This window comes from Plectropomus leopardus, chromosome 10, assembly GCF_026936395.1.
Source record: "Plectropomus leopardus strain MGB_pleo_1.0 chromosome 10, ASM2693639v1, whole genome shotgun sequence".
NCBI lineage: Eukaryota > Metazoa > Chordata > Actinopteri > Perciformes > Serranidae > Plectropomus > Plectropomus leopardus.
The window spans coordinates 17,579,912-17,594,109 of NC_142185.1; positions in this window are offsets into that span (position 1 = coordinate 17,579,912).

Consider the following 14,198-nt stretch of genomic DNA (forward strand, 5'->3'; position numbering starts at 1 on the left):
GGCGTGTCAAAATTTGACATTTTTCGACATACTATACTATGGCGTTTTTGGTCACTTTTTCGACATGCTAAATTATGATGTTTTTTGGCCATTTTTGAACTTTATTTCCACTTTGTATACTATGGCGCCTTTTAAACTATAATAAGTCTTTTTCAGCCATTTTTAAAGGCGGGTCAAAATTTGACATTTTCGACATACTATACTATGGTTTTTGGTCACTTTTTGACATGCTAAATTATGATGTTTTGGCCTTTTTGAACTTTATTTCCACTTTGTATACTATGAAGCATGTTTACAAGCTATAATAAGTCATTTTCTGCTATTTTAGGACGTGTCAAAATTTGACATTTTGACATACTATACTATGGCTTTTTTGGTCACTTTTTCGACATGCTAAATTATGATGTTTTGGCCTTTTTGAACTTTATTTCCACTTTGTATACTATGACGCATGTTTACAAGCTATAATAAGTCATTTTCAGCTATTTTAGGACGGGTCAAAATTTGACAATTTTCGACATACTATACTATGGTTTTTTGTCACTTTTCAACATGCTAAATTATGATGTTTTTGGCCTTTTTTGAACTTTATTTCCACTTTGTATACTATGTCGCATGTTTACAAGCTATAATAAGTCCTTTTCAGCCATTTTAGGATGGTCAAAATTTGACATTTTTCGACATACTATACTATGGCGTTTTTGGTCACTTTTTGGACATGCTAAATTATGATGTTTTTGGCCATTTTTGAACTTTATTTCCACTTTGTATACTATGACGCATGTTTACAAGCTATAAGTCATTTTCTGCTATTTTTAGGACGGGTCAAAATCTGACAATTTTCGACATACTATACTATGGCGTTTTTTGTCACTTTTCGACATGCTAAATTATGATGTTTTGGCCTTTTTGAACTTTATTTCCACTTTGTATACTATGACGCATGTTTACAAGCTATAATAAGTCCTTTTCAGCCATTTTTAGGACCTGTCAAAATTTGACATTTTTCGACATACTATACTATGGTGTTTTGTGCCATTTTTCGACATGCTAAATTATGATGTTTTGGCCTTTTTGAACTTTATTTCCACTTTGTATACTATGAAGCATGTTTACAAGCTATAATAAGTCATTTTCTGCTATTTTTAGGACGGTCAAAATTTGACAATTTTCGACATACTATACTATGGCGTTTTTGGTCACTTTTTCGACATGCTAAATTATGATGTTTTTGGCCTTTTTTGAACTTTATTTCCACTTTTTATGCTATGACGCATGTTTACAAGCTATAATAAGTCTTTTTCAGCCATTTTTGGGACGTGTCAAAATTTGACATTTTTCGACATACTATACTATGGCGTTTTTTGGTCACTTTTTGGACATGCTAAATTATGATGTTTTTGGCCTTTTTTGAACTTTATTTCCACTTTGTATACTATGACGCATGTTTACAAGCTATAATAAGTCATTTTCTGCTATTTTTACGGTCAAAATTTGACAATTTTCGACATACTATACTATGGCGTTTTTTGGTCACTTTTCGACATGCTAAATTATGATGTTTTGGCCTTTTTGAACTTTATTTCCACTTTGTATACTATGGCGCATGTTTACAAGCTATAATAAGTCCTTTTCAGCCATTTTAGGACCTGTCAAAATTTGACATTTTCGACATGCTATACTATGGTGTTTTGTGCCATTTTTCGACACGCTAAATTATGATGTTTTTGGCCTTTTTGAACTTTATTTCCACTTTGTATACTATGACGCATGTTTACAAGCTATAAGTCATTTTCTGCTATTTTTAGGACGGGTCAAAATCTGACAATTTTCGACATACTATACTATGGCGTTTTTTGGTCACTTTTTCGACATGCTAAATTATGATGTTTTTGGCCTTTTTTTTAACTTTATTTCCACTTTTTATGCTATGACGCATGTTTACAAGCTATAATAAGTCATTTTCTGCTATTTTTAGGACGGGTCAAAATTGAACATTTTTCGACATACTATACTATGGCGTTTTGTGCCATTTTTTCGACATGCTAAATTATGATGTTTTTGGCCATTTTTGAACTTTATTTCCACTTTGTATACTATGGCGCATGTTTACAAGCTATAATAAGTCTTTTCAGCCATTTTGGGACGTGTCAAAATTTGACATTTTCGACATACTATACTATGGCGTTTTTGGTCACTTTTGGACATGCTAAATTATGATGTTTTTGGCCTTTTTTGAACTTTATTTCCACTTTGTATACTATGACGCATGTTTACAAGCTATAATAAGTCTTTTTCAGCTATTTTTAGGACGTGTCCAAATCTGACATTTTTCGACATACTATACTATGGCATTTTTTGCCATTTTTCGACATGCTAAATTATGATGTTTTGGCCTTTTTGAACTTTATTTCCACTTTGTATACTATGACGCATGTTTACAAGCTATAATAAGTCATTTTCTGCTATTCTTAGGACGGGTCAAAATTTGACAATTTTCGACATACTATACTATGGCGTTTTTTGTCACTTTTTCGACATGCTAAATTATGATGTTTTTGGCCTTTTTTGAACTTTATTTCCACTTTTTATGCTATGACGCATGTTTACAAGCTATAATAAGTCTTTTTCAGCCATTTTTGGACGTGTCAAAATTTGACATTTTCGACATACTATACTATGGCGTTTTTGGTCACTTTTTGGACATGCTAAATTATGATGTTTTGGCCTTTTTGAACTTTATTTCCACTTTGTATACTATGAAGCATGTTTACAAGCTATAATAAGTCATTTTCTGCTATTTTTAGGACGGGTCAAAATTTGACATTTTTCGACATACTATACTATGGCGTTTTTTGTCACTTTTTCGACATGCTAAATTATGATGTTTTGGGCCTTTTTAAAACTTCATTTCCACTTTGTATACTATGTCGCAACTTTAGAAGCTATAATAAGTCCTTTTCAGCCATTTTTAGGACGGGTCAAAATTTGACATTTTTCGACATACTATACTATGGCGTTTTTGTCACTTTTTTCGACATGCTAAATTATGATGTTTTTGGCCTTTTTTGAACTTTATTTCCACTTTTTATGCTATGACGCATGTTTACAAGCTATAATAAGTCTTTTTCAGCCATTTTTGGGACGTGTCAAAATTTGACATTTTTCGACATACTATACTATGGCGTTTTTTGGTCACTTTTTGGACATGCTAAATTATGATGTTTTTGGCCTTTTTTGAACTTTATTTCCACTTTGTATACTATGACGCATGTTTACAAGCTATAATAAGTCCTTTTCAGCCATTTTTAGGACCTGTCAAAATTTGACATTTTTCGACATGCTATACTATGGTGTTTTGTGCCATTTTTTCGACACGCTAAATTATGATGTTTTTGGCCTTTTTTGAACTTTATTTCCACTTTGTATACTATGAAGCATGTTTACAAGCTATAATAAGTCATTTTCTGCTATTTTTAGGACGGGTCAAAATTTGACAATTTTCGACATACTATACTATGGCGTTTTTTGTCACTTTTTCGACATGCTAAATTATGATGTTTTTGGCCTTTTTTGAACTTTATTTCCACTTTTTATGCTATGACGCATGTTTACAAGCTATAATAAGTCTTTTTCAGCCATTTTTGGGACGTGTCAAAATTTGACATTTTTCGACATACTATACTATGGCGTTTTTTGGTCACTTTTTGGACATGCTAAATTATGATGTTTTTGGCCTTTTTTGAACTTTATTTCCACTTTGTATACTATGACGCATGTTTACAAGCTATAATAAGTCCTTTTCTGCTATTCTTAGGATGGGTCAAAATTTGACAATTTTCGACATACTATACTATGGCGTTTTTTGGTCACTTTTTCGACATGCTAAATTATGATGTTTTTGGCCTTTTTTGAACTTTATTTCCACTTTTTATGCTATGACGCATGTTTACAAGCTATAATAAGTCTTTTTCAGCCATTTTTGGGACGTGTCAAAATTTGACATTTTTCGACATACTATACTATGGCGTTTTTTGGTCACTTTTTGGACATGCTAAATTATGATGTTTTTGGCCTTTTTTGAACTTTATTTCCACTTTGTATACTATGACGCATGTTTACAAGCTATAATAAGTCCTTTTCAGCCATTTTTAGGACCTGTCAAAATTTGGCATTTTTCGACATGCTATACTATGGTGTTTTGTGCCATTTTTTCGACACGCTAAATTATGATGTTTTTGGCCTTTTTTGAACTTTATTTCCACTTTGTATACTATGAAGCATGTTTACAAGCTATAATAAGTCATTTTCTGCTATTTTTAGGACGGGTCAAAATTTGACAATTTTCGACATACTATACTATGGCGTTTTTTGTCACTTTTCGACATGCTAAATTATGATGTTTTGGCCTTTTTGAACTTTATTTCCACTTTTTATGCTATGACGCATGTTTACAAGCTATAATAAGTCTTTTTCAGCCATTTTTAAGACGGGTCAAAATTTGACATTTTTCGACATACTATACTATGGCGTTTTTTGGTCACTTTTTGGACATGCTAAATTATTATGTTTTGGGCCTTTTTTGAACTTTATTTCCACTTTGTATACTATGACGCATGTTTACAAGCTATAATAAGTCATTTTCTGCTATTTTTAGGACGGGTCAAAATTTGACAATTTTCGACATACTATACTATGGCGTTTTTTGTCACTTTTTGGACATGCTAAATTATGATGTTTTTGGCCTTTTTTGACCTTTATTTCCACTTTGTATACTATGGCGCATGTTTACAAGCTATAATAAGTCCTTTTCAGCCATTTTAGGACCTGTCAAAATTTGACATTTTTCGACATACTATACTATGGTGTTTTGTGCCATTTTTCGACATGCTAAATTATGATGTTTTTGGCCTTTTTGAACTTTATTTCCACTTTGTATTCTATTAAGCATGTTTACAAGCTATAATAAGTCATTTTCTGCTATTTTTAGGACGGGTCAAAATTTGACAATTTTCGACATACTATACTATGGCGTTTTTTGTCACTTTTTCGACATGCTAAATTATGATGTTTTTGGCCTTTTTTTTAACTTTATTTCCACTTTTTATGCTATGACGCATGTTTATAAGCTATAATAAGTCATTTTCTGCTATTTTTAGGACGTGTCAAAATTTGACATTTTTCGACATACTATACTATGGCATTTTGTGCCATTTTTTCGACATGCTAAATTATGATGTTTTTGGCCTTTTTTGAACTTTATTTCCACTTTGTATACTATGACGCATGTTTACAAGCTATAATAAGTCCTTTTCAGCTATTTTTAGGACGTGTCAAAATTTGACATTTTTCGACATACTATACTATGGCGTTTTTTGGTCACTTTTTTGACATGCTAAATTATGATGTTTTTGGCCATTTTTGAACTTTATTTCCACTTTGTATACTATGGCATGTTTACAAGCTATAATAAGTCTTTTTCAGCCATTTTGGGACGTGTCAAAATTTGACATTTTTCGACATACTATACTATGGCGTTTTTGGTCACTTATTGGACACGCTAAATTATGATGTTTTGGCCTTTTGAACTTTATTTCCACTTTGTATACTATGAAGCATGTTTACAAGCTATAATAAGTCATTTTCTGCTATTTTTAGGACGGGTCAAAATTTGACATTTTTCGACATACTATACTATGGCGTTTTTTGTCACTTTTTCGACATGCTAAATTATGATGTTTTGGGCCTTTTTTAAACTTCATTTCCACTTTGTATACTATGTCGCAACTTTAGAAACTATAATAAGTCCTTTTCAGCCATTTTTAGGACGGGTCAAAATTTGACATTTTTCGACATACTATACTATGGCGTTTTTTGGTCACTTTTTCGACATGCTAAATTATGATGTTTTTGGCCTTTTTTGAACTTTATTTCCACTTTTTATGCTATGACGCATGTTTACAAGCTATAATAAGTCTTTTTCAGCCATTTTTGGGTCGTGTCAAAATTTGACATTTTCGACATACTATACTATGGCGTTTTTGGTCACTTTTGGACATGCTAAATTATGATGTTTTTGGCCTTTTTTGAACTTTATTTCCACTTTGTATACTATGACGCATGTTTACAAGCTATAATAAGTCATTTTCTGCTATTTTTAAGACGGGTCAAAATTGGACAATTTTCGACATACTATACTATGGCGTTTTTTGGTCACTTTTTGGACATGCTAAATTATTATGTTTTGGGCCTTTTTTGAACTTTATTTCCACTTTGTATACTATGACGCATGTTTACAAGCTATAATAAGTCCTTTTCAGCCATTTTAGGACCTGTCAAAATTTGACATTTTTCGACATGCTATACTATGGTGTTTTGTGCCATTTTTTCGACACGCTAAATTATGATGTTTTTGGCCTTTTTTGAACTTTATTTCCACTTTGTATACTATGAAGCATGTTTACAAGCTATAATAAGTCATTTTCTGCTATTTTTAGGACGTGTCAAAATTTGACAATTTTCGACATACTATACTATGGCGTTTTTTGTCACTTTTTCGACATGCTAAATTATGATGTTTTTGGCCTTTTTTGAACTTTATTTCCACTTTTTATGCTATGACGCATGTTTACAAGCTATAATAAGTCATTTTCTGCTATTTTTAGGACGGGTCAAAATTGAACATTTTTCGACATACTATACTATGGCGTTTTGTGCCATTTTTTCGACATGCTAAATTCTGATGTTTTTGGCCATTTTTGAACTTTATTTCCACTTTGTATACTATGACGCATGTTTACAAGCTATAATAAGTCTTTTTCAGCCATTTTGGGACGTGTCAAAATTTGACATTTTTCGACATACTATACTATGGCGTTTTTGGTCACTTTTGGACATGCTAAATTATGATGTTTTTGGCCATTTTTTGAACTTTATTTCCACTTTGTATACTATGACGCATGTTTACAAGCTATAATAAGTCATTTTCAGCCATTTTTGGGACGTGTCAAAATTTGACATTTTTCGACATACTATACTATGGCGTTTTTGGTCACTTTTTGGACATGCTAAATTATGATGTTTTGGCCTTTTTGAACTTTATTTCCACTTTGTATACTATGAAGCATGTTTACAAGCTATAATAAGTCATTTTCTGCTATTTTTAGGACGGGTCAAAATTTGACAATTTTCGACATACTATACTATGGCGTTTTTTGTCACTTTTTCGACATGCTAAATTCTGATGTTTTGGGCCTTTTTAAAACTTCATTTCCACTTTGTATGCCATGTCGCATCTTTAGAAGCTTTAATAAGTCCTTTTCAGCCATTTTTAGTACGGGTCAAAATTTGACATTTTTCGACATACTATACTATGGCGTTTTTTGTCACTTTTTCGACATGCTAAATTATGATGTTTTTGGCCTTTTGAACTTTATTTCCACTTTGTATACTATGACGCATGTTTACAAGCTATAATAAGTCTTTTTCAGCTATTTTAGGACGTGTCAAAATTTGACATTTTCGACATACTATACTATGGCGTTTTTGGTCACTTTTGGACATGCTAAATTATGATGTTTTTGGCCTTTTTGAACTTTATTTCCACTTTGTATACTATGACGCATGTTTACATGCTATAATAAGTCCTTTTCAGCCATTTTTAGGACCTGTCAAAATTTGACATTTTCGACATACTATACTATGGTGTTTTGTGCCATTTTTCGACATGCTAAATTATGATGTTTTGGCCTTTTTGAACTTTATTTCCACTTTGTATACTATGACGCATGTTTACAAGCTATAATAAGTCATTTTCAGCCATTTTGGGACGTGTCAAAATTTGACATTTTCGACATACTATACTATGGCGTTTTTGGTCACTTTTGGACATGCTAAATTATGATGTTTTTGGCCTTTTTGAACTTTATTTCCACTTTGTATACTATGACGCATGTTTACAAGCTATAATAAGTCCTTTTCAGCCATTTTAGGACCTGTCAAAATTTGACATTTTTAGACATACTATACTATGGTGTTTTGTGCCATTTTTTGACATGCTAAATTATGATGTTTTTGGCCTTTTTGAACTTTATTTCCACTTTGTATACTATGAAGCATGTTTACAAGCTATAATAAGTCATTTTCTGCTATTTTTAGGACGGGTCAAAATTTGACAATTTTCGACATACTATACTATGGTGTTTTTTGTCACTTTTTCGACATGCTAAATTATGATGTTTTTGGCCTTTTTTGAACTTTATTTCCACTTTTTATGCTATGACGCATGTTTACAAGCTATAATAAGTCCTTTTCAGCCATTTTTAGGACCTGTCAAAATTTGGCATTTTTCGACATGCTATACTATGGTGTTTTGTGCCATTTTTTCGACACGCTAAATTATGATGTTTTTGGCCTTCTTTGAACTTTATTTCCACTTTGTATACTATGAAGCATGTTTACAAGCTATAATAAGTCATTTTCTGCTATTTTTAGGATGGGTCAAAATTTGACAGTTTTCGACATACTATACTATGGCGTTTTTGGTCACTTTTGGACATGCTAAATTATGATGTTTTGGCCTTTTTGAACTTTATTTCCACTTTGTATACTATGACGCATGTTTACAAGCTATAATAAGTCATTTTCTGCTATTTTAGGATGGGTCAAAATTTGACAATTTTCGACATACTATACTATGGCGTTTTTGTCACTTTTTCGACATGCTAAATTATGATGTTTTTGGCCTTTTGAACTTTATTTCCACTTTGTATACTATGGCATGTTTACAAGCTATAATAAGTCCTTTTCAGCCATTTTTAGGATGGGTCAAAATTTAACATTTTTCGACATACTATACTATGGCATTTTGTGCCATTTTTTCGACACGCTAAATTATGATGTTTTTGGCCTTTTTTGAACTTTATTTCCACTTTGTATACTATGACGCATGTTTACAAGCTATAATAAGTCATTTTCTGCTATTTTTAGGACGGGTCAAAATTTGACAATTTTCGACATACTATACTATGGCGTTTTTTGTCACTTTTCGACATGCTAAATTATGATGTTTTTGGCCTTTTTTGAACTGTATTTCCACTTTTTATGCTATGACGCATGTTTATAAGCTATAATAAGTCATTTTCTGCTATTTTTAGGACGTGTCAAAATTTGACATTTTTCAACATACTATACTATGGTGTTTTGTGCCATTTTTTCGACACGCTAAATTATGATGTTTTGGCCTTTTTTGAACTTTATTTCCACTTTGTATACTATGACGCATGTTTACAAGCTATAATAAGTCTTTTTCAGCCATTTTTGGGACGTGTCAAAATTTGACATTTTTCGACATACTATACTATGGCGTTTTTTGGTCACTTTTTGGACATGCTAAATTATGATGTTTTTGGCCTTTTTTGAACTTTATTTCCACTTTGTATACTATGACGCATGTTTACAAGCTATAATAAGTCCTTTTCAGCCATTTTTAGGACCTGTCAAAATTTGACATTTTTCGACATGCATTTTCTGCTATTTTTAGGACGGGTCAAAATTTGACAATTTTCGACATACTATACTATGGCGTTTTTTGGTCACTTTTTCGACATGCTAAATTATGATGTTTTTGGCCTTTTTTGAACTTTATTTCCACTTTGTATACTATGACGCATGTTTACAAGCTATAATAAGTCTTTTTCAGCTATTTTTAGGACGTGTCAAAATTTGACATTTTTCGACATACTATACTATGGCGTTTTTTGGTCACTTTTTCGACATGCTAAATTATGATGTTTTTGGCCTTTTTTGAACTTTATTTCCACTTTGTATACTATGACGCATGTTTACAAGCTATAATAAGTCATTTTCTGCTATTTTTAGGACGGGTCAAAATTTGACAATTTTCGACATACTATACTATGGCGTTTTTTGTCACTTTTTCGACATGCTAAATTATGATGTTTTTGGCCTTTTTTGAACTTTATTTCCACTTTTTATGCTATGACGCATGTTTACAAGCTATAATAAGTCTTTTTCAGCCATTTTTAGGACCTGTCAAAATTTGGCATTTTTCGACATGCTATACTATGGTGTTTTGTGCCATTTTTTCGACACGCTAAATTATGATGTTTTTGGCCTTTTTTGAACTTTATTTCCACTTTGTATACTATGAAGCATGTTTACAAGCTATAATAAGTCATTTTCTGCTATTTTTAGGACGGGTCAAAATTTGACAATTTTCGACATACTATACTATGGCGTTTTTTGTCACTTTTTCGACATGCTAAATTATGATGTTTTTGGCCATTTTTGAACTTTATTTCCACTTTGTATACTATGACGCATGTTTACAAGCTATAATAAGTCCTTTTCAGCCATTTTAGGACCTGTCAAAATTTGACATTTTTCGACATGCTATACTATGGTGTTTTGTGCCATTTTTCGACATGCTAAATTATGATGTTTTGCCCTTTTTGAACTTTATTTCCACTTTGTATACTATGACGCATGTTTACAAGCTATAATAAGTCATTTTCTGCTATTTTTAGGACGGGTCAAAATTTGACAATTTTCGACATACTATACTATGGCGTTTTTTGTCACTTTTTCGACATGCTAAATTATGATGTTTTTGGCCTTTTTTGAACTTTATTTCCACTTTGTATACTATGAAGCATGTTTACAAGCTATAATAAGTCATTTTCTGCTATTTTTAGGACGGGTCAAAATTTAACATTTTTCGACATACTATACTATGGCGTTTTGTGCCATTTTTTCGACATGCTAAATTATGATGTTTTTGGCCATTTTTGAACTTTATTTCCACTTTGTATACTATGACGCATGTTTACAAGCTATAATAAGTCTTTTTCAGCCATTTTTGGGACGTGTCAAAATTTGACATTTTTCGACATACTATACTATGGCGTTTTTTGGTCACTTTTTGGACATGCTAAATTATGATGTTTTTGGCCTTTTTTGAACTTTATTTCCACTTTGTATACTATGACGCATGTTTACAAGCTATAATAAGTCTTTTTCAGCCATTTTTAGGACCTGTCAAAATTTGACATTTTTCGACATGCATTTTCTGCTATTTTTAGGATGGTCAAAATTTGACAATTTTCGACATACTATACTATGGCGTTTTTGTCACTTTTTCGACATGCTAAATTATGATGTTTTTGGCCTTTTTTGACCTTTATTTCCACTTTTTATGCTATGACGCATGTTTACAAGCTATAATAAGTCTTTTTCAGCCATTTTTGGGACGTGTCAAAATTTGACATTTTTCGACATACTATACTATGGCGTTTTTTGGTCACTTTTTCGACATGCTAAATTATGATGTTTTTGGCCTTTTTTGAACTTTATTTCCACTTTGTATACTATGACGCATGTTTACAAGCTATAATAAGTCATTTTCTGCTATTTTTATGACGGGTCAAAATTTGACAATTTTCGACATACTATACTATGGCGTTTTTTGTCACTTTTTCGACATGCTAAATTATGATGTTTTTGGCCTTTTTTGAACTTTATTTCCACTTTTTATGCTATGACGCATGTTTACAAGCTATAATAAGTCCTTTTCAGCCATTTTTAGGACCTGTCAAAATTTGGCATTTTTCGACATGCTATACTATGGTGTTTTGTGCCATTTTTTCGACACGCTAAATTATGATGTTTTTGGCCTTTTTTGAACTTTATTTCCACTTTGTATACTATGAAGCATGTTTACAAGCTATAATAAGTCATTTTCTGCTATTTTTAGGACGGGTCAAAATTTGACATTTTTCGACATACTATACTATGGCGTTTTTTGGTCACTTTTTGGACATGCTAAATTATGATGTTTTTGGCCTTTTTTGAACTTTATTTCCACTTTGTATACTATGACGCATGTTTACAAGCTATAATAAGTCATTTTCTGCTATTCTTAGGATGGGCCAAAATTTGACAATTTTCGACATACTATACTATGGCGTTTTTTGTCACTTTTTCGACATGCTAAATTATGATGTTTTTGGCCTTTTTTGAACTTTATTTCCACTTTGTATACTATGACGCATGTTTACAAGCTATAATAAGTCCTTTTCAGCCATTTTTAGGACCTGTCAAAATTTGGCATTTTTCAACATGCTATACTATGGCGTTTTTTGGTCACTTTTTTGACATGCTAAATTATGATGTTTTTGGCCTTTTTTGAACTTTATTTCCACTTTGTATACTATGACGCATGTTTACAAGCTATAATAAGTCCTTTTCAGCCATTTTTAGGATGGGTCAAAATTTAACATTTTTCGACATACTATACTATGGCATTTTGTGCCATTTTTTCGACACGCTAAATTATGATGTTTTTGGCCTTTTTTGAACTTTATTTCCACTTTGTATACTATGAAGCATGTTTACAAGCTATAATAAGTCATTTTCTGCTATTTTTAGGACGGGTCAAAATTTGACAATTTTCGACATACTATACTATGGCGTTTTTTGTCACTTTTTCGACATGCTAAATTATGATGTTTTTGGCCTTTTTTTTAACTTTATTTCCACTTTTTATGCTATGACGCATGTTTACAAGCTATAATAAGTCATTTTCTGCTATTTGTAGGACGGGTCAAAATTGAACATTTTTCGACATACTATACTATGGCGTTTTGTGCCATTTTTTCGACATGCTAAATTATGATGTTTTTGGCCATTTTTGAACTTTATTTCCACTTTGTATACTATGACGCATGTTTACAAGCTATAATAAGTCTTTTTCAGCCATTTTTGGGACGTGTCAAAATTTGACATTTTTCGACATACTATACTATGGCGTTTTTTGGTCACTTTTTGGACATGCTAAATTATGATGTTTTTGGCCTTTTTTGAACTTTATTTCCACTTTGTATACTATGACGCATGTTTACAAGCTATAATAAGTCATTTTCTGCTATTTTAGGACCTGTCAAAATTTGACATTTTTCGACATACTATACTATGGCGTTTTTGGTCACTTTTTGACATGCTAAATTATGATGTTTTGGCCTTTTTTGAACTTTATTTCCACTTTGTATACTATGACGCATCTTTACAAGCTATAATAAGTCATTTTCTGCTATTTTTATGACGGGTCAAAATTTGACAATTTTCGACATACTATACTATGACATTTTTTGTCACTTTTTCGACATGCTAAATTATGATGTTTTTGGCCTTTTTTGAACTTTATTTCCACTTTGTATACTATGACGCATGTTTACAAGCTATAATAAGTCATTTTCAGCCATTTTTAGGACGTGTCAAAATTTGACATTTTTCGACATACTATACTATGGCGTTTTTTGGTCACTTTTTCGACATGCTAAATTATGATGTTTTTGGCCTTTTTTGAACTTTATTTCCACTTTGTATACTATGACGCATGTTTACAAGCTATAATAAGTCCTTTTCAGCCATTTTTAGGACCTGTCAAAATTTGACATTTTTCGACATGCTATACTATGGTGTTTTGTGCCATTTTTTCGACACGCTAAATTATGATGTTTTTGGCCTTTTTTGAACTTTATTTCCACTTTGTATACTATGACGCATGTTTACAAGCTATAATAAGTCATTTTCTGCTATTTTTAGGACGGGTCAAAATTTGACATTTTTCGACATACTATACTATGGCGTTTTTTGTCACTTTTTCGACATGCCAAATTATGATGTTTTTTGCCTTTTTTACACTTTATTTCCACTTTTTATGCTATGACGCATGTTTACAAGCTATAATAAGTCTTTTTCAGCCATTTTTAGGACCTGTCAAAATTTGGCATTTTTCGACATGCTATACTATGGTGTTTTGTGCCATTTTTTCAACACGCTAAATTATGATGTTTTTGGCCTTTTTTGAACTTTATTTCCACTTTGTATACTATGAGTCATGTTTACAGGCTATAATAAGTCATTTTCTGCTATTTTTAGGATGGGTCAAAATTTGACATTTTTCGACATACTATACTATGGCGTTTTTGGTCACTTTTGGACATGCTAAATTATGATGTTTTGGCCTTTTTGAACTTTATTTCCACTTTGTATACTATGAAGCATGTTTACAAGCTATAATAAGTCATTTTCTGCTATTTTTAGGACGGGTCAAAATTTGACAATTTTCGACATACTATACTATGGCGTTTTTTGTCACTTTTTCGACATGCTAAATT